This window comes from Stenella coeruleoalba, assembly GCF_951394435.1.
Source record: "Stenella coeruleoalba genome assembly, chromosome: 11".
Classification (NCBI taxonomy): domain Eukaryota; kingdom Metazoa; phylum Chordata; class Mammalia; order Artiodactyla; family Delphinidae; genus Stenella; species Stenella coeruleoalba.
The window spans coordinates 25,959,061-25,985,942 of record NC_137157.1 but is presented as its reverse complement, the minus strand read 5'-3'; the positions used below and the strand labels follow the sequence as shown (position 1 = coordinate 25,985,942).

The 26,882-nt window shown below is 45.3% G+C and overlaps 1 protein-coding gene and 1 pseudogene across 5 annotated transcripts in view; one reads left to right on the top strand and one right to left on the bottom strand.

The window, feature by feature from the left end:
• The window catches only part of TMCC3 (transmembrane and coiled-coil domain family 3), a 396,915-nt gene that overhangs the window by 221,156 nt on the left and 148,877 nt on the right, over window positions 1–26,882 (bottom strand). The gene's annotated exons all lie outside the window — the stretch shown is intronic.
• On the top strand, window positions 5,717–6,743 carry LOC307194810 (N-acetyl-D-glucosamine kinase-like; annotated as a pseudogene). Its single transcript has one exon. The product of its transcript is annotated as an N-acetyl-D-glucosamine kinase-like (transcript).

The window sequence follows — 26,882 nt, the reverse complement described above, 5'->3', positions numbered from 1 at the left end:
CATTCAATTCTCCCAACAATTCTGGGAAGCAGATTTTATTACCATTCCCATTGAACAGACGCAAAATCCAAGCCTCAGAAATGTCAAGTAACCTGTCCCAGGCACGCATAGGAAGAAAGGGGGGCAGGGGATACAGAATATTTCTGCAGATTCCAAAGATGTGCCCCTAACCCTGGTATACTTTCCCCAGTGCAGCTCCATCCCTTGGCCTTATTGAAATGTTTCACTTCTTCCTGCAGCCCTGAGAGTTGGGCCTGGAGTCCCATCCTGAACCTCCACCTAATTCCTACCAGCCCTTCTCATCTATTGCTTCTGATACCATTTTCTTCATCTTAAAGGAACTCTGTCCATTATAGCTTGGATACTTCAAAATCCAGTCATAGGTCATTCCCTTGGATACAACTCCGTCGGCCATTGACCTCCCCTGCCCACTCCGCCCCAATCCAACCTCTCACTCTCTCCCAGACGCTGCCCACAGTCAGTCCTGGGTGACTCCCAGCTGTCTGCATGCTATGCCAATGACAGCGTCAATTAAATCCCTCTGGGTTTTTTTTTTTTGTTTTTTTTTTTCACATGAACTGCCATGAAGCTGTTCCTCTTTCATCTTGCATGTTTATGATTATTCCTTTAAACCTAAATATAGGACTAATTGTTGCTATTTAATTTAAAAAATATTTTTAGTTTTATTAGTTTGGGCCCATTATTCCAGCACTTCCATATAATTCTGAAACTAAATTACCATTTATCATAATGAAGTCTCCTTTTAATCAAAAGGAGAGTCTCTTGACCATGGGCTCTATGTTTTTTCCCAAGTTCCTAATAAAAATGGTTCTTTGCTATTACCCTTCCTTTTGTGTGGCCTAAAACCAACAGAATCAACATTCTCTAGCAAAAATCACTCACTGGGCTATCTCCAGCTAATTGTACAATCTTATTTTCAAAAATTCGAAATGGGATTTTGTGAGTGCTTTGTTGAAATTAAGATTCAGTAACTCTATATTATTCTCTGAGTCAAGTTACCACAATGAATGTTTTTTTTTTTTTTTTTTCTCTTTTGCGGTATGCGGGCCTCTCACTATTGTGGCCTCTCCCGTTGCGGAGCACAGGCTCCAGACGCGCAGGCTCAGTGGCCATGGCTCACGGGCCCAGCTGCTCCGCGGCATGTGGGATCTTCCCAGACCGGGGCACGAACCCGTGTCTGCTGCATCGACAGGCGGACTCTCAACCACTGCGCCACCAGGGAAGCCCTCCTAGTGATCTCTTTCTTTTTTTCTAATTACTGTCATCTATTTGAGAATCTATTCTAAACTTGTCAGGGATTAAGAGAAATGTGAAAGACCATCTGTGAAAAATGGAACAGGATTTTCCCATTTTTTGGCAATGCTCCTATTCTCCACAACTTCTCAAAATTTACTAATAGTTGCCCTAAGGTCAGCTCCCTTACATCTGGGATGTAATCGGACTGGGCTTTGTTACCATCTCTCCACCTATCCAGGGTTTCAGTGTCCTTTTAACTCATTTATCTTTTATTTAATTGAAAATTTTATTGAGATAATTGTAGATTCACATACAGTTGTAAGAAATGATAGAGACCCCTGTACACTTTGTCCAGTTTCCCCCAATGGTTTTTCCAAAACTGTAGTATAATATCACAACCAGGATACTGACATCGATAAATCACCCTGTCTTCCTCAGACTTCCTCAGTTTTACTTGTATTCATTGTGTGTGTGTGTGTGTGTGTGTGTGTGTGTGTGTGTGTGTGTGTGAACTTCTGTACATCATTACCTGTGTAGAATCATGTATCCAGTCAAGATACAGAACGAACAGTTCTAACACCACAAGGGTCCCTTGTGTCGCCTATCCATTAATCTTTGAAACATGCTTGCTCTGCTCTTTTCGGTCTTTAGATCAATTGCGATAAAGGAAATAAGTGATGCAAAATAAGAGTTGAGAAGTGCCTTCACTGGGCTATTTGTTAACATTACTGCTTCTTCCTCCTTTCGTGCATGATTTCTTAAAACTGCATAAACTTGCTTTTTTAATACTATTACTATGCCTTCCTAGATTAAAAAAAATGCTTTTAAGTCCTTAGGTGTTCTTTATCTGAGATTCATTTTTATAATTTCTTTGGAATGAAGCATGATAAATGGATGCAGAGGCTTTTTTCATCCTACTTTGTAGTGGAAGGGAAGATGCCTTCCAATTATAAGCATTTATGAGACATTTCATTTGTGTAGTAAACTGTAACCAGCAACTGTAGATAATCTTAACATATTACAGTATCATTTTCCCCAGTAATCTCTTTGAGGAATAGGACCACATCCTACACTTCTTTTGTGTTTAGAGTGACTGCTGTCCTTGACTCTCCAACACCCATACATCCCAGATGATTAGTCAAAGCCAAGGGTCAGCCGTTTTCCGGTAAAGGGCAGACAGTAAATATTTTAGGCTTTGCCAGAAGATCTCTGTTGCAACTACTCAATTCTTCTGCTGTACTGTGAAACAATTTTGTAAATGACTGGGCATGGCTTATGCCAATTACATTTCAGTCATAAAAAAAAAACAGGTGGGGAGCAGCAGTTTGCCAACCCCTGGCCTGAGCCAATTATGGTAACTCCATTTCCTCAGCCAGTGACTAGCTTACAAATGGACAATGGGACCCAATCCTGGTGCATGCGATGTGAGGAAAGTTTGCTGAGGGGCTTCTAGGAAAGACTGTTTCACAGTTCAGACACTCAAGGAAGAGACAACCCTCCTATTTCCTTTGGATATTAGCAGATCTGGATGTGATGCCTGGAATCACTGCAGTCATCTTGCTCCTGACCTAAAGATGAAGCCAAAATAGGAGGGCAGAGGCATGAGAATCACAGAGGACAGCAGAAATTGGACATACTGTGCCTGGAAGCTGCCCTACTTCTTCTTATGTAAGACAACACATTTCTTTATTGCTTAAGTCAATGAGTTGGCCAAAAAGCATCCTAATTACTGTACCCCCTTCAGTGCTTAGCAAAGTACTTCACAGAGGAAAGATGTTCAGTGAACATTTTGTTGATCTGGCTGACAAACTGAACCATAAGCTTATACAAATCAGAATTCTTGCCATTGTAAATAACAACCTAGCTCCTTTTAAAATACAAGTTCACTTTTCTTGGAAAAATCAATAACAGTAACACCAAGAGGAAACAATAGTAAACCTCATATTATTTAAGATGAATAGAAAACCAAAATATGTGACAGTTTTTCATTTTTCTCAAAATAAGTGTGTTTCAAGATTATCCATTCAGTGCAGTTTTCCTCCTGTTACTTTAAGCCTTTCTCTCCCTGGCTGGCCCTTGGAAGGCAAGCTGCATGCAAATGTCTGTACACTCATCAGCCTTATTAGGCATGGTTCCAACTGGCCACCCCACATGAACACAATTAAAAGTTAAACATCAATTAAAATTCATGAAATCCATTTAGCTCTCTGAAAAAGCACTAAATAACTGTCCATATTTGGGGCCCAAATTAATCTAAATTGTTTTCCATCGCTCTTTAGTTATCAAACATACTGGGCCTCATTTTAGACTCTGCTAATTGCTCATTCAGCTTTCACGGAGTAGGCGATGAAAGATGAGCCCAGGATAAAAAATAAAGACGTGGAATGAAATGCCACCCTGGGTCAAGTTCAGTCAGTCGGGTAGTCTGTTAGTGACGGCGGCACTGGAGAAATTCTGCGAGAGGGCAAGCCCTATCCAGGGTGAGGGGACACACAGATGATTTCTCCTCTGAGACTTCCGCTGATTTATTCATCTGCTTATTCGACATAGACTTGGATGTCTAATTGGCATCTCAAGTTTTGACATGTCCAAAACAGAATGCATAATTTCCCCCAAGTCTATTTCTGGTCCTGTCTTCCCCATATCAATGAATGGCACCCAACTGCATAAGCCCAAATTCAGCATCACCCTTGATTTCCTTTTTTCTGTACCTCTACAACCATGCCATCAGCAATTCTTGCTGACTCTGTAACCAAAATCTGTTCGGTCCTCTCCATCGCACGCCACCACCTTAATCTGGGCCTCTGTCACGTCTCTTTTGAGATTACTGCCACCACCTCCTAAATGGCTTCCCTGATGCCCTTTCTGCCTCTCCAAAACCCATTCTTTTAAAAACAAAATACCATCCCATCACTCCCCTGCTTAAAACCCTTCAATAGCTTCCAACTGCATGTGTTTCTTTTTGTTTTTTTTTTTGGCGGTACGCAGGCCTCTCCCTGCTGTGGCCTCTCCCGTTGCGGAGCACAGGCTCCGGACGCGCAGGCTCAGCGGCCATGGCTCACAGGCCCAGCCGCTCCGCAGCCATGTGGGATCCCCCCGGGCCCAGGCACGAACCCGTGTCCCCTGCATCGGCAGGCAGACTCTCAACCGCTGCGCCACCAGGGAAGCCCAATGTGGACCATTTTTAAAGTCTTTAGCGAATTTGTTACAATATTGCTTCCTTTTTTTTTATGTTGTGGTCTTATTGGTCCTGAGGTATAGTGGGATCTTAGCTCCCCGACCAGCGATCGAACCCGCAACCCCTGCATTGCAAGACGAAGTCTTAACCACTGGACCACCAGGGAAGTCCCCCGACCACATTTTAGAATTAGAAACCTATACGAGTTTCCTATTGCAGCTGTAACAAATTATCATAATTTGGTGACTTACAACTGCATGCTCTTACAGTTCTGGAAATCAGAAGTGTAAAATCAAGGTGTCAACAGGGCTGTGTTCCTTCTGGAGGCGTCAGAGGAGAGTCTGTTTCCTCGCCTTTTTTAGCTTCTAGAGCTTCCTATATTCCTCGGCTTGTGGCGCCTCCCTCACCTTCTCTGATCCTCCTGCCTCCCTCTTATAAGGACCTTTGTGATGACATTGGGCCCACCTAGGTCACCCAGGATGATCGCCCCATCACAAGATCTTTAACTTAATCACATCTACAAAGTTTCTTTTACCACATAAGGTGACATATTTACAGGTTCAGGGACTAGGACATGGATAATTTAGGAGGGCCCTTATTCAGCCTATCATAAAAACAAAAATCAAAACACAACACAGGGCTTCCTTGGTGGCGCAGTGGTTGGGAGTCCGCCTGCCAATGCAGGGAACAGCGGTTCGAACCCTGGTCTGGGAAGATCCCACATGCCGTGGAGCAGCTGAGCCCGTGAGCCAAAACTGCTGAGCCTGCACTCTGGAGCCCGCGTGCCACAACTACTAAGCCCACGTGCCACAACTGCCGAAGCCTGCGTGCCTAGAGCCTGTGCTCTGAAGCGGGAGAGGCCACCGCAGTGAGAAGCCCCTGTGCCGCAGCGGAGGGTGGCCCCCGCTCACCGCAACTAGAGAAAGCCCGCATCCAGCAACGAAGACCCAACACAGCCAAAAATAAATAAATTTATTTTTAAAAAAATTAAGGATTAAAAAACACAAAAAAACGGAATACCTTCCATTTCACATTTATTATGTCATTTAATCTTCACAGGAATCTGGTGTGTGTGTGCATGTGTATATGTGTGGGTATGATTTACACTATTTTACTGTATTAAAAAAATCACAGTCAATGCTTCTGATCCTGTTGAAATATATTCATGCAGCTTGGGTGTATTTCATATTTTAAATACGATCCCAGATTTTTAAATTAGGTTATTAAAATAAGTACCAATTAAAATGTGGGTACAAAGCAAACGGCGGGATCTGCGGCGGCGATAGCGGGAGCATGGCCGCGCTCTACGGGGGTGTAGAGGGGGGAGGCACACGATCCAAGGTCCTTTTACTCTCAGAGGATGTGCAGATCCTGCCAGAAGTGGAAGGACTCAGCACAAACCACTGGCTGACCGGGACAGACAAGTGTGTGGAGAGGATCAACGAGACGGTGAACGGGGCCAAACGGAAAGCAGGGGTGGATCTCTGGTGCCTCTACGAAGCCTGGGCTTATCCCTCCTGAGCGGTGGGGATCAGGAGGACGTCGTGCGGATCCTGATGGAGGAGCTGAGGGACCGATTTCCCTACCTGAGTGAAAGCTACTTAATCACCACCGACGCCGCCGGCTCCATCGCCACTGTTAACGCCGGGTGGTGGGATCGTGCTCATCTCTGGGACAAGCTCCAACTGCAGGCTCATCAACCCCGATGGGTCTGAGAGTGGCCGCGGTGGCTGGGGTCACATGATGCGAGATGAGGGCTCAGCCTACTGGACTGCACACCAAGCAGTGAAAATAATGTTTGACTCCATCGACAACATAGAGGCGGCTCCTCATGACAGGGGCTGTGTCCATGTTCAACTATTTCCAGGTGCCAGATCGGCTAGGAATCCTCACCTACCTGTACAGGGACTTTGATAAATGCAGGTTTGCTGGGTTTTGCAGGAAAGTTGCAGAAGGTGCTCAGCAGGGAGATCCCCTTTCCTGTTATATCTTCAGGAAGGCTGGGGAGATGCTGGGCAGACATGTTGTGGCAGTGTTGCCTGAGATTGACCCGGTCTTGTTCCAACAGGAGATTGGTCTCCCCATCCCGTGTGTGGGCTCTGTGTGGAAGAGCTGGGAGCTGCTGAGGGAAGGTTTCCTTTTGGCGCTGACCCAGGAGAGAGAGATCCAGGCTCAGAACTCCTTCTCCAGCTTCACCCTGTTGAAGCTGCGGCACTCCTCCGCCCTGGGCGGGGTCAGCCTAGGGGCCAGGCACGTGGGGCACCTCCTCCCCATGGACTAAAGCCCAGTGGACATTGGGTGCTGGAGCTTTTTCTCCTTTTCCTTGTTTTTTTTGAAAAAGAAACACCTATAGAAGAAAATAAATGTACTTTACCCACTCATCCCCACCCCCCAAAATAAATAAATAAATAAATAAAATGTAGGTCTCTTGCCATGTAACAGGGCTGGTTTCATCTTCATTTTACATCTGTGTAAACTGAGGCTCATAGAGACACAGTTGTAGAGAACAAATATATGGATACCAAGGGGGAAGGGGGGGTGGGAGGAACTGGGAGATTGGGATTGACATATATACACTACTATGTATGAAATAGATAACTAATGAGAACCTACTGTATAGCACAGGGAACTCTACTCAATGCTCCGTGGTGTCCTGAATGGGAAGGAAATCCAAAAACGAGGGGATATATGTATACGCGTAGTTGATTCACTTTGCTGTAGAGTAGAAACTAACACAATATTGTAAAGTAACTATACTCCAATAAAAATTAAAAAAAAAAGAAACCGAGGCTCAGAAGATATACGTAAAGTGACAGGATCTCAGTCAGAACCTGGGACTTTCTAAGTCTGAGTGTTTCCCTTTATCCCACATTCCTTCCTCATTCTAGTTTGGGAAACAACATAAATTCCTGAGAAGTTAAATAAAAATACAAGATTTAATGTTTAAAGAAGCCCCAGAATACCTCCTTACCATGGTTTACCAGCCCAATGTAACCCAGCCGTGACCAACTCTCTCAGCCTTGTCTCTCACTTACATTCTCCTACTCAGGCCTCCTGTCTGCTCCTTCAATGTGCCAGGCTTTCTCTCACCCTAGAGTCATCACTCTTGCTGTTGCCTCCACCTGGGGCATTCTTTCCCCAGAAGTTCACACAGCTGGTTCATTCTTGAGAGCTCAGTTGTGATTTTCTCACTTATCACCATCCGAGATCACCTCCTTGACTTATATTCTCCCTGTCAATAAGTCAACTCCAAGGGGAGATCCTCTGTTTTGCTCACTGTACCACCTGGAACAGTGACTGACACATGTAGCAGCTTAATATTTGTTGAAGGAATGAACTCTATGACTTCAAAAAGTCGTTGATTTCCCCATAACACGACTTCATAACCCATTCTGGTTTTATAATCCATAGGTTTAAACAAATGCTTTTTAAACCCATCCACATTTTCATCCTATATCAGCTGGCAGGATAAGACTAAACGAGATGAAATGTAATAAAAACAACTGTGAAGCCTACAAAATATTGGGAGGTGGGGGAAATGGGAGGTGTAGTGAGGGGATAGGGCTGAAAAAAATACGAGTAACATAATATTTAAAGTAGACTTAGAGGGAGTAATTATAAATGACTTTTAACTCAATATGACTTGTTGCAAGAATGCAGCTACCGAAAACATGACCTTCTGTGCAATGGAGGTTTTCAAGCAAAAAGGGGAAAACTACTTCTTGGACATACTTTATTAACAAAAATAGCTAGCATTTCTCAAAATGAACATTTGAGAAACTGTTCTGTAAAGGATAATAAAGCTTTATCTGTTACACATGTGGCATGATTTTTCTCCATTATCATTTATCTTTTACTCTATGTGATGTTTCTCTATACGGCTTTTAAATCATGTATTCAAATCTCTCAGTATTTTCCCTTAAAGTTTAGTAATTCAGAGTCAGAAGTACTGACTCTGAAATCATACTTGCTTGGTTTGAATTCTGGCACCACCACTTGTTCGACCTTGGGAAAATTACTTAACCTCTCTGTGCCTCAATTTTATCATCTAGAAAATGGGAAGAATAAATAGTAAATACAAGAAAAAATGGCTAGCATTTACCAAGGGTATAATATGAACTAGGCACTGTAGTGAAAGCTTTACATGAAATATCTCATTTAATCTTCAAAATACTGTTATGTTAGAGGCACTGTTAATACTTCTCATTTCATAGACGAGAGAAATACAGTTCAAAGGAGTCAGGTAACTTGCCCAAATTTACAGAATTAGTATGTGTTAGAGTCAGGATTCACGAGTCCAAAGCCTGGTTTTTAAACTTAATTCACTACTGCACTAGCTTTTATTGATTATCCTGGACCCAGCGAAGGGTTGGTAAGAAAGCACTACCTGCTCTTAAGAAGCTGTGGGATTCAGCGATCTCAGCAGCTGGGCCTGTGCAGCCTGGTGAAGCTTATGACCCATAAACCAGAAGATGAAGCCCTTAATTTATAACTGTAGAATATCCACGTGTTCATTAGCTCCCCAAACACCACTACTTACTACTTACTAATACACTAATTACACCAGTAATTCAGGCTCCACATTTCAAACATCATCTCACTCTTCCTTCTCCTTCATCCTCGTCTCTAATGAGTCATAAAGTCCAGCTATCAATTCTTCTAATTTTTCTTTTTATAATTATTGTATTGCAAAAGAAAAATACCTACTCATGGTAAGACAGTCGAATGCTATACAAAGATAGATAATAAGAAGTAAGTCTGCCTCCCATTCTAGACCCCAAGTGCCCTTTTCTGGAGACAACTGTTACTGATAAAAACACACACAAATGGGAAAGGGAATGACAGGATCAGATGCGGGTCACTCTGGATATAGCGGAGGGAGGATTAGGGCGGGTGAGGCTAAACACCAAGAGATGAGCATGGAGGCTACTGCAATGGTTCTGGTGGCTAATGATGAGATCATGAAATAGGACCATGGCAACCTGAAGAATCTGTGAGATACATGGGGGATGGGTCATTTAGAGATAGCAGCGCTTGGATTTGGGGAGGAAAGAGAGTGAAGAGTCTGGGATGACTCCTGCCTGCCTGGCTTGATACTGGTGTTGTTTCACTGAGATCAGAATATGAAGCACCAGTTCACAAGTTCAGCCAGGGATGCATTCATGGCATCTGGGAGACAGAGCAGATAGAAATGAGGGTCTAGAGCTCAAGAGAGAAGTCAGGCTGCAGCAAAAGGGGGCTGTTGATGCCATGCACAGGATGAGTTCGCTGAGCTGGGTGAGAGCATCACTATCTTGAGGGACAGGCAGAGGAAGCACCATCTCTGGTGTCATTACCATCGATTGCATGGACAATAGAGGGCTCTCCAGAAACCTAGTTTTACCTGGAGACATATTTTGGCACTTGGTTATATTCAGTTCTGTTGTGTGCCTCTATCATTTCATATATGTATGTCCTGCTGTCCTGTAACATTTGCCATCCGTTCCAAGGTAGAGACTTGCCAGGTTTCATGCGTAAGGGATGCAGCTTTTTTTCTTTGGTCATTTTAGTCACATTTTCTTAAATTAGGATATGTAGCCACTCGCAGTCAGACTGCATCTGAACAATATAACAACGGCAGGCGGGGTTGGGGGGGCTTGACATGTGCTGCTCTGCTCACTTTGCTGCCTTGTGTTTCTGCGGCAGCCAAGAGAAGAACGACCCCAGTCCAACCTAGGCTCAGAGTAAGCACATGAACGGAGCAGAATCGCCCCGGCTGATCCACAGACACGCGAGGGAGCAATAAATGCTTACTGTCTATTACCTGGCACTGAGATTTTGTGGTTGTTATGCAACAGCTGTTCCTTTTCCTTGTATACGATGAAATGTTTAGACCTTAAATACATCTTCAATTGGTTTTGACAAAGGTATTCACCTGTGTAGCTCACACCCCTGGCAAGACACAGAACACTGCCATAACCCCAGAAAGCGACCTGCTGGTCCTTCTGAGTCAATCCCCACCTCACGCCCAAAAGCAAACACTGATTTACTCTATCATCATAGCTTAGTTTTAAGACTTCTATCATTGCAGCCTAGTTTTGTGGTAAGTTGATAAGGACCAGGGATTAGCCAAATCCAGCCCACGGCCCATTTTTGTATGACCCATGAGCTAAGAATGGTTTTTACATTTTTCAACAGTTTAAAAAATATCAAAAGAGGAATAATACTTTGTGACATGTGAACATTTTACGAACTTCAAATTTCAGTGCCTACGAGGAGGTTTGACGGGCACGCAGCCAGCTCCATCTATTTACGTATCTATGGCTGCTTCTGCCCTACCGCCGCAGAGGTGAGGAGCTGAGACTGAGAACATATGCGCCAAAAGCCTGAAGTATTTACTACCGGGCCCATCACAGACAATGTCTGCCCATCCCTAGGGAACTTGCCTCTCTCTCCATCACACGTGTGGACCCAAGTGCTGAAGCCAGAGTTGAAAACCAGGTGTTCTGAGTGCTGTTTTAATTGCGTTCATTCAAATCACACATACAAATCATACATGTTCATGAAACGTCTAAATACTGTCAAAATACACAGTGTGGAAAGTGAGAACCTCTCAGAAGCCCAGCTCTCAGGGAGAACACGCTAAGATTTCAAAGAAAACTAAAGCTAAGTTACAACTAATGTGTAATCGTTACTGTCCTGTATCATTTTCACACGAGGGTTGGCATCGCTAAGATCTGTTGTTACTGAAACGGAAGCAGCGAAGCTGTAAATAGGGACAGGCCAAAATCAGATGGAAGAGGTAGGGTGAGTGCCAACATCTCCCCTGTGAACTACAAGGGAAGACAGGAAGGAGTCAGATCCCCAGAGTCACACTGCATTAAATGCCCAATTCCAGCCAGGCTAGACTCACAAGTCCATGGGCACATCAGGCATCCACGGAAAAAAGCCGCGGTCCCAGACGGGGACCTGAGCCACCACACACTGTGCTGGCTGGAGTTTGCCAGCTTAGGGTTGTGCATGGCTGCCTTAGAAACAGCGTGGATCTTATCCTAGAATGCAAAGTATGCTCCTTCTTAGCTAATAAAGTGCAATGCTATTCTTCTGCTGGGAACATTGGTAGCACTTACATTATGCTTTTAGGAATAACGCCATCTGGAGATACCCTTGAAGTATATGGCTTTGGTCAATAACTCCAACTCTAGAAGCCCATCTCTTCAAGTTTTGCCCAACTACCTCAGCCTCCTTTAATGGAAATACTTCCCTTTTTCACTGAATGATTTCTTCTCTAATTAAGAACCATTTCGCTACTCTAGAAGGGATGGGGGTTGGGGGGAAGGCTAGATCGGAATATCTGCAGGGCTTTGTTATGCTGAGTGGCAAGCACAAGTAGGGATCAGAGTACAATTTCTGGGACGACAGTGGAAAAGCTGACGCCATCTTCTCATGCCATCCCTTTAAGTACATGCTGCACCACTATTCAAAATGATTACTTCAAAGGGTATCAATTGATTAGCCAGCTGTGGATGTCCACATGTTTCTGTTTGTTTTCTGGGTGGGGGGTGGTTGATGAGTATCTCAGGAAACCTATGGATTCTTTCCCCAGAAAAACACACATGTTCCCCCCCCCCCACACACACACACATTCATGGGGCTTTCAGGCTCTGAGTGCCTGGCGAGGGATCCCAAGTTTAAAAGACTCAGCTATAGGAGGTGAGTGTACCTTGAGGGGCTGTAGTAGAGACAGTCAATAATGACAATGTTCTCACAGTCTGACTACCTGTGGAGTTTGCCCCAGATGCACTGGACTTCAGACCATGGTTTTTTGGGGATAAAATGACTAAGCAGGCTCCTAATTTGTAGCTTAGCTGGTCTTTGGGGAAAAAAAATGCAAGTATTTGATTTGAGAGTGAATAAATTGGTATTTTAATACTGTGTGTGCCTGCATGTGTAGGTGCATGTAGATGTGTGTGTTGTGTGTGTGTGTGTGTGTGTGTGTGTGTGTGTGTGCGTTTACATCAGTCCACCCCTGAGGTACCGTCCTCCCAGGTTTAGCAGCTGAGGTGAATTCAACCAGGTAAGAGCCAGCTGATGGGGCCCCAGGCAGCTTGCCCCTGGGGAGCTCTGTTAACCACTTCCCACCTACAACTGCCCCATCCTCATGGCCACCATCAAGTTGAGGACACCAGCCCACGTTGAGGCCTTGCCAGCAGCTGTGAACAGTTCCAGTTCCTTCTAATCACAGAGGACTGATCTGCTGCTTACCGCGCAAGCTCCTTAAACTACATCCCACTGTGTGGCCTAAAGGGGATTACAGCTGTCGTGTAGCTTTTATCTTGCCACCTACCCAGCAGCAGACAGGAGAGCTCAAAATGTGACAGAAATAAGAACTAAGAGTAAAGAAATTCCCAGAGGGGTGAGTCTGTGTCTCTCCGAGGCACTGAAAGCATCCTACGCAAAAGTAAAACATGAATCTTGGGTTTCCTGAATTCTCCTCTGTCTTCTCTTGGCTGAATGCATGAGACTGATAAGTCAGTGTCTGCCAACTTCCAGCTCTGGCCAGCAAAGAAAATCAGATGGGGAAAGGCGGGCGCCTGAGCATGGGCCTGCTAGCAAGCAAACACGCACACGCCAGACATGCGGAGAAAGGAAAGAAAAGGCCGCCACCCTTCCTGACTTTTCAGAGACAGGCCTACAATTGTTTCGGAGGGTAGTCCAGACAACACAGGAACTCCTGAGAGTTCAGCTAAGGAAAGAGCACATGTACACTCCACAGGATCATCAGGCCCGGCTCTATTTCTGTGTTCACGTCCACACGGAGACGGGCCAAGGGTTCTGCTGTCCTACGGCAGCAAAGGCCAGGCTGCCACCAGCACTCTGGGTTATCTTCCTGGGTCTGACGTCTATTCCAGGAACGCTTGGGACCAACAGACTGATCAGCAGAGGAAGAAAAAAAGAACGTTTTATAGTGCAAAGCCCCAAATCAGCCCCAGATAACTTGGAAAACTGTGCATCGTTTAAAGTCTTCCAGTGGATTCCCACTTCCCTGAGGATAAATTCTCAGTTCCCTATGTTGGCCTTTACGTAGGGAGGATCATGTACTTTAATGGTCCAAACAGGAGCACTTTCGAGAGTGAAAGACACTGCGATTCATAACAATGCTGGGCCAACAGCCGTAAACCAGGACTGTCTCCCCTGAGAGACCAGACTCTGGGCATACTGTGACTTAGCCCTGGGACCCACCCTCTTCCCTCTCACCATCTGTCTGCGGGCTTTCTCCTCCAGTTTCCCGGAAGGAGCCGGTTTTCCCTCACCTCCTCACCCCTGACAAGCACTTTCCTCTCCCCGTTCCACATATCTGCAGCTTCCTCACCTGCCCCATGCCCACTCATCCTTCTTCAGCCTCAGTCTGGACATAACACGGGCAGGGAGGCCTCCTCTGACCTCTGAGACAAGGTTGGCTCCCTCTTACGGGCTCCCAGGGCACCCCTTTGAGATGCTTCCTTTAGCTCCCACACCATCCCCAAGCCATGGAAGTTAAGGGCCATCCCGGGCGCTCCCGGGACCCCAGGCTGCCTCTGACACACGCCGCTGACATGACCCGCTCAGCACTCTGAGCCCCTTCGAGGCAGAGACTGTGGTCCATTCATCCAGGCACAGTGTGGTTGTTGAGGAGGAGGCCGGGAAACAACGAGAGGGCCACGATCCCTCGTCTGAAACCTTGGGTCCAGGTACGTTTCAGAATTCAGAATTTTTCATTTGAAAATGATAATACGATGCGGTAGTGCCAGTGGAGCTGGGGCAGCATCCTGTAATCTGCCACACTGATATTTCTGCAGCAAAATGTGTGAATATTCACATAAGTGGCTAAATACAGCCTCAAAATATCCTCACATCCTTTCGGGTCAGGCTTTGAAAGTCATTGAGTTCAGAGCAGGTCAGAATTTTCTGCCAAAATTATGAAGAAATTTTGGTTGTCAAGAGCTTTTGGGTTTTTTTAATTGTGGAAAAGAGACTATGGACTCATGATAGCTTACATTTCATGAATACTCATCTTCCAGGCACTGTTCCAAGTTTATATACAATTATACATAACATTATATATTCTCTATATATTACATTAATATACGTTATAAGTAATATATATAGGCTGTATCTATAAAATCTCATTTAATGCTCAAAGCCATCCTATAACGTAAGTGTCATCACTTTATTTTTTAGATAAGGAAACTGAGGCACAGAGAGGACAAGGAATGCGCAGAAGGTAAGCAGCAGATCACAAAACCAACACACGCTCCACAGCTGGTGCTCAGCGATCCCTGAGTAAATGAATCAATGAAACTCGAGTGTGCATGTGTTACACGTAGCAAGGCGGAGCAGTTAAGCGGCAAAACTGCTGACGTGGCCTTGTCAGTTCCTTGGGGTTATCTGCCTCAAACCTCTTTTCTAGGCATTGCTTCTACCTCAATTTAAATGCTTACTGAAAGTGCATTACAAGTAGCCCAGCCCCCTGGACACAGATCCTGCCTGGTGCAGGGGTAGGCTCCTGACTCAAATTAGGGCAATCGTGACAATTCCCTGAGACTTGGGAACTGGCATCACAAAGTCATTCTCTTCTGGGCGCCTGGACAATAAAACACAAACGTGTTTCAGAGGAAAACAGGAAACACCATAGACAGCCTAAATATCCAACTCCAGCCTGACATATTTTAGTGTGTAGCCTGTGATTTCTTTTTAAATAAAACATTGGCTGGCGCACAGGAACTAGCAGGCCAGTGGGGACTGCCTCTGCTGATACTTAACTAATGACTGTCGAGTCACTGGCCATTAAATTATTCAACCAAGGCTTACTGTGCACCTACTGTGGGCCAGGTATTCTACTAAGCAGATGATAAACAAGACGGGTGTGGTGCACGCCCTCCCAGGTCACACGACTACAGTGAAAAGTCAAATAGCAACAGTGTGAGTATCACGATCCAGGGAATATGTGGGGAGCAGAGAGGATACACAGCAGTAGATTTAAATCAATTTGTAATTGGATCTGAAGTGGAACAAAAATTAATTATACTATTTATGAGCTGTTCAAGTTTAATTCCCACAAATTTAGATTATAAAACGAAATGATTGTGAAGAATTACTGACGCAAGCAGTGGAGATATGTGCACTGAGTCAAGCACGGACCATCCAGACTGACTGTTATCATTAACAGAAGATTAACAAGATTTGCATATATATTGTGAATGTTTGATTAAATAGCTCAATCGTGGAAAAACTAGTACAATTTGGGAGTATGGTTTCCAGAAAACACTTAGTCCAGCCAATATCTTTTGTCCATTTAGAGTCAGGGTTATCTGCAGGGTAAAACTGAATTCTGCAGAAAGCACTTTGCAAAAGTATTAGAATACTTCTGAGTTTCAAGAGAAAAAAGAACAACACTAAAGCGTTTATGGCAAGAGTAAATATGATTGAGTAGCTGCGGCAACAGAAACACATTTGATGTAACATATGACAGACCCTGTTAGCTGTGAATGCACTTACTCTTACTCCTTTCTTTCTTGTAAACATAACCCCAATTTTGTTCAGTACTCTACCATGCCGTGCTAAATATACTCTTTCCCGGCCGCCCTTGAAGTCACAGATGTCCATAGATCATGGTTCTGGTGAATAAAACCTAAGTAAAAGTCTGTTTCTGGTTCCTAATAAAAGGAGACAGTTGGCAAGAGGAACCCTTTTCCAACCCGTCTTCTCACCTAGATGCAGACGTAATGCCGGAGCTGTAGCCACCATGCTGTCACCGTGAGGGCGAAAGCCAACGTGCCAAGTGGCTCTGATGAGGAGTTGAACCAGCCTACCTCTAGCCTTCCTATTATGTGAGGAAAAAACACACTCTTATTTGTTTTAACCACCGTTCTTCGATATTTCTGTTCTTTGCAACCAAACATTACTAATAGAATAGAACAAGACGGAAGGTTGTCCTTAAAAGTGTGAACCTTGGGTAACTGTAGCTACCAAGACCCAGAATTCTGTGTAATTAGTGACTCAGTGCAGATAGCAGGAAATAACCAGTCCGGTGTGGAGCAGCATAAAATACTGATCATCGTGGGACACCAGGTCAGGATGGTGGCAGAGGCTGTTGGTTGTTACCCAATGTATGTCCCTGTCTTCTTTCTCACCAACATGCCCTTTCCCAGCCCCAGGGCAAGTCCCATTTCAGTCACCTGGTTAAAGCGTAATAGGACCGGAAAGTTACTGATAGTTCAGGGGCTGTGCTCTGCCAACTGTGTAGACAGTTAAGCTTCTTCCAGCCTCCACCTTAGACACAAGAGATTTCGATATGGGATGCAGACTTAACCTGGTTTACTTCAGGGCATGTCCAATTGCACTGTCAGAACCTTCAGGCCTTTTTCTTTTTCTTTTCTTTTTTTTTTGGTAGAAGTAGGTTTCTAGGTGTCTGGTATATTTGATACAAGGTTATTACTATTTTTGGACTCAATGGCAGCTTTTTAAGTAGACACCACAGAGGTAGATACATTTCCCCTGAACCTAATGACCTCACCTTTCCCCCTTCTGAATTTGAGAAGCAGTTTACGCTTTTTTACTCACTCTGTGTTAACGCTTTGTTTGTAAATAATAAAACCTTATTTATTTATTTTTTTCTTAAAAAGAAGGCATGGAGGGGAGTCTTGGAGAACAAGGCATACTCAGAAATTCTAAGGCTGGAGAGAACCAAGAGCTGAGGTTTCTTAGACCGGCAGGTAGGTGTGGGAGAGTTCTGTGCCTCACACACTGAGGTCTGACTTTTATTCCAATGGCACTGAGGAGCCACTGAAGGAGTTTAATCAAGGAACTGAAATAACCAGATTTTTTATTTAGAAAGATCACATGGATTGCACTATAGGGAAGCAAATTGCAAGGTGGCACAAGAGGCCAGTTACAAATTAGTAAGAAACGGTGCAGGCCTGAATTAAGGCCATGGCAATGGACAAATTCGAGAGGCATTAAGGGAAAGCGTTTCATGCCCAATTAGATTTATTTGGTACGGGACAGGAAAGCAATAAGGCGGCTCGCAGATTTAATAGGGGGTAGTTGTTGATATCATTCACAGAGATAGAGCATGCTGGGGGGTCAGGTGAATGGGGGTGCCTCAGGGGAGACAGGCAATGGCCCATGCAGTTCTGTGCACAGTGGGACATCTCTTGGAGATATACTGCTAGGCAGCAGAATACATGGGTCAGGCACTCAGATCTGAACAGTAACTGAATCTGAATGCAAACGGATAACAACTGAAGTCATGGGACTCACTGAGATTATCTAAAGAAAATGAGCAAAATGGGAAGATGCATCAGTGAAATCACAAAGCACACTAATAGCAGCGGTGGAGGATGAAAGCAGCAGCGTCCACAAAGACGGGAACGGCCAGCGGGGCCGAGAAAGAATCACGGAGGAGGCGGGGTGGGGAGCGTGATGGGAAGCCCGGGGAGGAAGCTGGGAGGCCTGAGTGGTCTGCAGCGTCCACCACCAGAGAGAGCAGAGCCCACACGGACGGCTCAAGGCTGCTCTTCCCCAGCATATGTGGGCTTTGACCCGCCCCAAGTGTGCGTGTGACCCTGCTCCCCTGCCACGGCTCACTGGTCAGGAGGTGATTGCTGACCCAAGCACAGAAACCAGCGCTGGGAGCCTGGAGTGTCCCCCGCCCCTGCCACGTGGACTGGGAAGCCAGCAGGCTGAGAATGGGGAGCCGGAACAGTGTGCCCTGGTCTGGGAAGACAGCTCCTCCTGTCCTGATAAATGACTGTTATGTTAATGCTGGTTCCGGCTGGTTTCTCTTACTTGTAACTATAAAAATGCCAATCTGGGGATTCCCTGGTGGCGCAGTGGTTGAGAGTCCTCCTGCCGATGCAGGGGACACGGGTTCGTGCCCCGGTCCGGGAAGATCCCACATGCCGTGGAGCTGCTGGGCCCGTGAGCCATGGCCGCTGAGCCTGCGCGTCCGGGGCCTGTGCTCCGCAATGGGAGAGGCCACAACAGTGAGAGGCCCGCGTACCGCAAAAAAAAAAAAAAAAAGTCATGTACCAAAATGTTCATTGCAGCTCTATTTACAATAGCCAGGACACGGAAGCAACCTAAGTGTCCATCGACAGATGAATGGATAAAGAAGATGTGGCACATATATACAATGGAATATTACTCAGCCATAAAAAGGAACGAAATTAAGTTATTTGTAGTGAGGTGGATGGACCTAGAGTCTGTCATACAGAGTGAAGTAAGTCAGAAAGAGAAAGACAAATACCGTATGCTAACACATATATATGGAATTTAAGAAAAGAAAATGTCATGAAGAACCTAGGGGTAAGACAGGAATAAAGACACAGACCTACTAGAGAATGGACTTGAGGAAATGAGGAGGGGGAAGGGTAAGCTGTGACAAAGCGAGAGAGTGGCATGGACATATATACACTACCAAACGTAAAATAGATAGGTAGTGGGAAGCAGCCGCATAGCACAGGGAGATCAGCTTGGTGCTTTGTGACCACGTAGAGGGGTGGGATTGGGAGGGTGGGAGGGAGGGAGACGCAAGAGGGAAGAGATATGGGAACATATGTATATGTATAACTGATTCACTTTGTTATAAAGCAGAAACTAACACACCATTGTAAAGCAATTATACTCCAATAAAGATGTAAAAAAACAAAACAAAACATGTAACCATTTTAAGTGTCCAGTTCAGTGGCATTAAGTGCATTTCTACTGTTTGTGCAAACATCACCACCATGGATCCCCAGAACTTTTCATCTTCGCAAACTGCAATTCTGTACCCGTTAAACACTAACTCCCATTCCCGCCTCCCCCCACCTACCTGTACCCACCATGCCACTTTCTGTCTCCATCAAGTTTATTATTCTAGGCACCTCAGGAAGTGGAATCCTACAGTAATAAATCTTTTAGAAACAACTTACGTTTAAATGTGCTTTAAACTGTAAACATTTACCAACTGTTATCGCTTCCTCCTCCTGAGGTGGGCAGGGCAAGGACCATGGCTCCGGCTTTGGAGGCTGGGGAAGCTAGGGCTCAGGAAAGTTAAATGATTCGCCCAAGCCTCGGCTTCAAGGGATCACAGGGCCCCACGCCCCACGAAGTGCCAGGCTCGGCTAACCCTCTCACACACTCCAGGGAGGCTGCTTCCAAAACTGGACTGTTGAAGGCCATTATCCCAACCCACACCCCATACCAGCGGGCCTTCCTTTTCTGTGCCCGGAGGTGGGTGGTTTGAGCACTTCACTAAGGATTAGCAATCAGAACAGGAAATAGCCAATGCAGTAGGGTGGAGACTAGAAGGATTTAACCTTAGGCCAGGGTGTGGCTTTCTATGGTCGGATGCTCCCTGCTCCCTGTTCAGGAGGGAGACAGCTCAGAGAGGTCAAAGCCATTGCCAGCGTGAATTATTCATCTGCACACTTGTTTGCAGTGCACCTGAGTAGGCAGCACAGTAGAGTCAGGGCAGAAAGTGTTAAATGATTAATCCTCCTCCTGCCTGAGTCCTCGGCTCCTGGGCCGGCTCTCTTACTACTGGACATCTGGAGAGAGGTCTTGCTTTCCATTCTCAGGTCAGAAGGTTTGCTCACTTTTGTTTTCTGCACAGTAATGGTCAACCCTAATGACCTATTTGCAAGCTGCCAAGAGATGTAAGGTTTCTTCAGGTTGGTTAGTTTGCTGGAATTGGAAATGGTTCAAGCTGTGCATTCCTTACTTTCTAAATCAATGTAAAAAGCTCTTAGTTAGCCTAAAGAAAATGAGCCTCATGCATTCTGTTCTCATCAATACCTACTAAAATAATTTATCAGGTGCTGTGTGTGTGTGTGTGAACGTGCATACATAGGATCTAACCTTAAAAGCTGGAGACAGTTGTTAAAACATACTATAAATTTACCTGCAGGACAGAATCAAAAGCTAATTAGTTTGACCCCATGTGGCTCAGCTGTGCTTAAGACCTAAGGAAGATTATGTCTTAGAATTTAAGGATTTCCCTTGGGGCTGGTTTAAAGGTGGAAATCCTGTCTCACCTTAAGACTCTGTAAGTAAACTGGAGTGGCTGGGGGACAGGTGTGGAGGAACCAAGGAGACTGAAGAAGGAGCCTGGGAGCTGGAGCAGGAAGACCTAGATTGACAACCTGCCACCCACTTACTACACGGTGCTCTAGGGCAAGTTGCTTTATCTGAGCCTCAGTTCCTCATCTGTGAAAAGGGATCATAACTTTATCTACGAAGGAGGGACAGTGCAGAGATTAAATAAAATAAGAACTGTAATAGCAGCAACAATTCACTGAGTGCTCACAATGACTCAGGCACCCTTCTGTGGAAAAATTACTGTAAGGGACTTTACAAACATTAGTTGTAATAACAACTTTATTATTGTTGTTCTTTACTGACAATTCAAAGGGCTTCAATAAGTGTAGAGAATGTGGGCAGGTTTCTTCCACTTTATTCTTTTTTTTTTTTTTTTTTTTTTTTTGCGGTACGTGGGCCTCTCACTGCTGTGGCCTCTCCCGTTGCGGAGCACAGGCTCCGGACGCGCAGGCTCAGCAGCCATGGCTCACGGGCCCAGCCACTCCACGGCATGTGGGATCTTCCTGGACCGGGGCACGAACCCACGTCCCCTGCATCGGCAGGCGGACTCTCAACCACTGCGCCACCAGGGAAGCCCGTTTTTGGCTTTTTTTGCGCACTTTATTCTTATTTTAAAAGTCTAAAATCCCATACTGTTTGAGTACCAAGGGTCTCATCTCCCAAATGCCACTTTGAGCCCATAAGGATCTTCTTCCCTTCTGTCCTCTCTTTGAGGGAAGAGGGGAGAAACTGAACCAGCAGGAAGAGGACGAGGAGCTAACATATGTTAACTGAGGTGCCAAACTTCTGTGGCCAGAAACTTAACCAAGATAACATATAGGAGTAATGTTAAAATCTATCACTGTGCTTTTTTCCCCCTTTTGCATTTGAGGGCTGGTGGACTGCCAGCGTGCAGGGAGGGACCTGGAAGCTAGTGGCGAATGGCCAGCCCAGGGCCCCCCATGGTTGTTGCCAACACACCATCCTGAGAAGCCAGGCAGCACCAGAGGCATTTCTGCCACTACCTTCCAGGGAGCAGGCCGCCCCAGGCACAGACAGGGACTCCGAAGGCTCAGTATGCGGCCCCTTATCCAGGCCACTGTGCAGCCGTGAACCCACTCTTCCCTGCTAGTCTCAGGTGCCCCCTTAAGGAGGAGCTGGAGTGAGGACAGGGCTCTGAAAGACGGAGGCCTCCAGACAAAACCAAGTTACCTAAAGAGCCCATTTCAGCTGTTGGATGAGACCAAGTCATCCAACTGCAGTAAGACGTGGTTGTCCTCTGTTACCCAGTGTGGGTGAGAAGAAGGAGCTCAAGTGAAGACTGAGTTTTCTCTAGAAAAATAAGTTTTCTTTGCAAACACAGGCGGTGTGAATAAATCCAATATTAGTACCCTGCAGCCCTCAGACACGTGCTTTGGGAAAGGCGGTAATTACTTTCCTCTGCCTGGGCAGCTTCCCCCCATCTTTCTGCACCCCTCTTCCTAGCTAACAGCCTTTTCAGATGCTGGCTTGGCATGAGTTCCTGAGGGAAACCTCCCTTGGAATATACCCCCATCCCCAAGGCCAGGTCAGTGCTCACACCCCTCTCCCCATACAGCCATGTTCCCAAGCCTGCCCTTATCAAAGCAGGGATCCCCCTGTGTTGTAAGTGCTTGTTTATTCATTTGCCTCCCCAGCCTGTGTACACTTTTCAAGTCAAGGACTGTGTCTTGTTCACCATTATATTCTTGGTGCCTAACACAGTGTCTGACAATAAATATATGTTCAATACCAATGGACGCCATCTTGCAGCAACATGGATGCAACTAGAGATTATCACACGAAGTGAAGTAAGTCAGACAGAGACAACTACCATAAGATATCACTTAGACGTGGAATCGGAAATATGGCACAAATGAACCTATCTGCAAAACAAATAGACTCACAGACACAGAGAACAGACTTGTGGTTGCCAAGGGGGGGCGGGAGGGAGAGGGATAGACTGGGAGTTTGGGGTTGGTAGACGCAAACTATTACATTTAGAACGGGTAAACAACAAGGTCCTAATAGCACAGGGAATTATACTCAGTGTACTGTGATAAACCGTAATGGAAAAGAATACAGAAAAAGAATGTCTATATGTGTGTAAAACTGAGTCACTTTGCTGTACAGCAGAGATTGGCACAGCATTGCATATCAACTATACGTCGATAAAAGTAAATAAATAAATGTAATTATTGACCAATTAAAAAATATATCAATTGACAAGTGACTCACTGATGTCCCTGCAAGGAATATGTACCACCTTAGGTATCAACAATTTGAACGTGGGAAGACAACTGTCTGTCAGGGAATGCCAAGCACAATACAGAAGGAAGATGAGGAAGCGGGGATGTGGTTGGTTAGGAGGTTTTATTTTATTTTATTAATTAATTAAATTAATTAATTTATTTATTTTTGGCTGTGTTGGGTCTTTGTTGCGGTGCAGGGGCCTCTCATTGTGGTGACTTCTCTTGTTGTGGAGCACGAGCTCTAGGCATGCGGGCTTCAGTAGTTGTGGCACGTGGGCTCAGTAGTTGTGGCTCGCGGGCTCTAGAGCGCAGGCTCAGTAGCTGTGGCGCACGGGCTTAGTTGCTCCACGGCATGTGGGATCTTCCCGGACTAGGGCTCGAACCTGTGTCCCCTGCATTGGCAGGCGGATTCTTAACCACTGTGCCACCAGGGAAGTCCTGGTTAGGAGTTTTTAAAAGACTATGCTCATTTTGAAAAGGGTCCAGAGCTAAAGCAATTTTTTTTTTTTTTTAAAGCATAGTATAAATCTTCATAGATGCCACACCTGGCACCTGGCCAAGTTCTACCTCTAACTGGATGTGGGACTTGGGGCAGGTTCCTCATCATTTACTTGAGTTACATGTAATCCCATCATCAGAGCTTCAGGGTTCTTAAGGTGATGACAGAGAGTTAAAGAGAGTTCTTTTAACTCTGTATTGTAGAAAACTTTGAAAATATAAAATAAGAAAATGAACTATTCAGGAGTAGAATTTTGGAGTATTTCTTTCTGGTTTTCTAAAATTCATGTAATTACCCTTTTTGTGTTACATATTCTAATGAGCCCCATGTCCACGGACAGCTGCCACCTCTGGGTACCTCTACTTCCCCTGCCCCATCAGCTCCCATTCACTCTAGGGCCCAAGGAGGCATCTGGAGTTGGCTGTCCCCAGAGGTATCAGAGGGTATACTGTCACGCAGGGCTTCTCATATTTATTTCCAGTAAGTATTTTGTTACCAGTCTTTTAAATGTTATTCAAGTTTTTTTTTTCTTGTGAAAGCTTTCAAAGATAAACAAGGTGAAGGCAATAGTGTAAAGAACCCCATATACTCCTTGCCCATCTTATTGCATACCCTCCCACACATGGTGTGTGTGTTGGAGCATTTTAAAGCAGATACTATGTATCGTATCTTAAACACAGTTTTTAACTGTCCCTGTGTGCTGAGGCTGCCTTCGGAAGGGACAGGACCTCAGAAATGCACAGAACGTATAAAGAGCACTGGGGGTAAAGGTTGCTTGTGGATGCCCACTCTCACAGCAGCACAGTGCTTTTTTCTCATTGACCTGCACGAAAGGGAAAGCTTCCAATTAACTGCTTAAAAACACATTCAGAGCAAACAAAGCCTTTGATCCCTGTGGAAAACTTAGAAGGAACGGGGCAATTTTCCAAAAGCATCACGCTCCAAATAAGCCAGGTCAAGTGGACATTTCTGCCTGATACCCAGTTACTCCAGGTGTCACCTCTCCGGTTACTTAATTTCCCTGCTTCATTCCCTCCGGATTGTGGAAGGAGCCTTGCTCACTAACCAGCACTGCCTTTGTCTTTTTCCTCATGTGAACGAAAGGGGAGTGTTAATTACAGGTGTCCTGAAAGCAAGTGAGAGAACATGTGATCTCGTCTAGACACAGAGGCAACGGGCCCTGGGCTCTCTGAATGCTGACCCAGTCAGGGACGGACACACAGACATAACTGAGACTTGCTCAAGCCCACTGCCTGCAAGCATGAAATGAACTAATGAGTGAATGAGTAGGAACTAAAGAGGCTGGAAGCCCCGTGAAATGAACGCTGGAGCCTGGACCACCCAGGCCAGGTATTGGGAGCACCAAGCAACTAAAACAAAACCTCAAAAACAACACATTAAAATGAGTTTCAAAAATGTATCACCTCCACTTTTTTCTTTCTGTCATTTATTTTTTTCCCCCATTGTGATGTTTGGTGATGTTAAATTTAAAATGTAGTTTTAAATAAAGTTTGGACTTACATGTTAAAAAAAAAAAAAGTATCACCTCAATACAAGAGTTACTTTCCTTCTTCCACTGAATTTCTAGTCTCGGTCCTCGGTAGATTCATTTCTACACAGCTGAAATCACGGCATACGGGCAATTTTATACGTGCTCTTCCTCACTTAACATATCAAACACATCCCCAGAATTCTTTTAAATGGCTGTAGGTATGTGTATAAACCCAAACGTAATTCTCTGCTCTTCTCCTTTCCTCTTTCTTCAGTTATTCATCTTTCTTTTTAGGGGAGGAGTCCTGAAAACTGCTCTTTTTGCCTTATCTCCAACCCCTCTTGCCAAGAGGCGCCTGACCACTGAGGTCCCCCTGCTCTAGGAACTGGCACATGCTAATGCCTCTGCGGGTAACACTGCCACAGCCCACTCTCCACCTGGCCTATTCCTACCTCCATGTCAGGGCTCAGATTAAGAGTCATTTATTCCAGGAAGCCTTCCTTGACCCTCCTGACTGCCGTAACTTCCTGGACTTCAAGGGTCAAGGCACCCATCACACTCTGTATGTTGTAACTGTCTTGTGATCTGTCAGGTCACTAGAACGCGAGCAGAAGCCATTTTTCTGAGCCTTGATAGCTGGGTGGTCTTGTCTCCCTTGAGCCTCAGTTTTCTCATCTGTGGGAGAAGACAGTTATGCAGTCTCTCCCACCTACCAACAAGGATGCTGTGAAGATCACATGAGGCAGTATGGCAAAGATTCTTGGTGCAGCATAAAGGGCTGTAACAATGTTGATAAATATTACTGATGATATATCTGAAACCTAATTCTATGGCATAGAAAGTCGTCGCATAATTTTAGCTTTTCGAGGATGGCAGATGAAGAGTGATAGCTAACAGTTACTGAATGTTCATGGACACTGTACCAGGCAGTTTACATGCATCTTCTCATTGTATCCTCATGCGAATGAATGGGGTAAGATCTCTTATTATTCTCATTTTCCAGAGGCTCAGAAGACTAAATTATTTTCCTGGGGCCACACTGGAATAGGATGCTAAGGACTCAGTGCAAGACTCCTCAAAAGATGCCCCTACCCACATCCATACAAAACAGTGCATACAACTTCCAGAAGTTCACGGATCCCCTAAAGCCCATGTTCTCTGGGCCCCTGTTCAAGGCCCTGCATGCAGAAAAGTGAATTTTGCAGAAAAAGTTCAAAGATTGACACACTTCACAGATCTGGGTGGGTATGAGAATAAACTGTGTCAGCAAGAATTCTAGAGCCTGGGAACAGGTGGTAAATCCTGAAGTCCCAGCAGACATTGTTTCCTTGGCAATTTAAGTCACTGGATGATTGAATACTCTTGGCCCAAAAGCCACATGGCATGAATATTGCACTCTGATAAATCGGGTGCTGAGGGAAGGTGATGGTACCCGCTGTCAAACTCTAGCCACTGGCAGCAACGGCCAGACCCTTCAGGGTGCAAATAGTTTCTGAAGACACTCACTGCTTGATGGAGTCCACAAACTGGAAAAGCAACTGCTATCAGAACATAAGAGGCTGCAAGGAACCAAAGTGGGAACAGAAACAAGAGTTTGTCGAACCATCTGGCTTCGGCCTGTCCTCATCTCAGAAAGGCTTTGGAAACGGTGAGGCATCACCGTGGGTGTAAGAAGTGCATGCGTCTCACACCGAGGAGGGTGAGAGACAGCAGCCCGGTCACCAGGCATGGCGAAACCCATCCCTCTGCAGAAAAATCCTTGGGACTGTGCCGCAAGTCAAAATAAGCAATTAAAATGTGAAAGCAAACTCGTGGGCCAGACTGCATTTTTCAGCGTGGCACCGTGTGGGCAAAGCCTCAGAGGCCACCTGGGAATGGACTGAGATGAGCCAAAATGGTTGCCATGGTGAAGGCTCCCAGAACCAAGGAACAAAGGCTTAGGGAGTATGTGGCTTAGAGAAAAGCAGCCTGCTGGGTAGTGTGAAGTGTGACAGTCCTCACAAAGACAACGGTGGAAACTGGCTGTTCAGATCCACTCAGGAGAGAGAGCAAAGGGAATGTGGCTGAGGAACTGGTTGGGGTTAGGGTTAGGGAGAGCAGCCT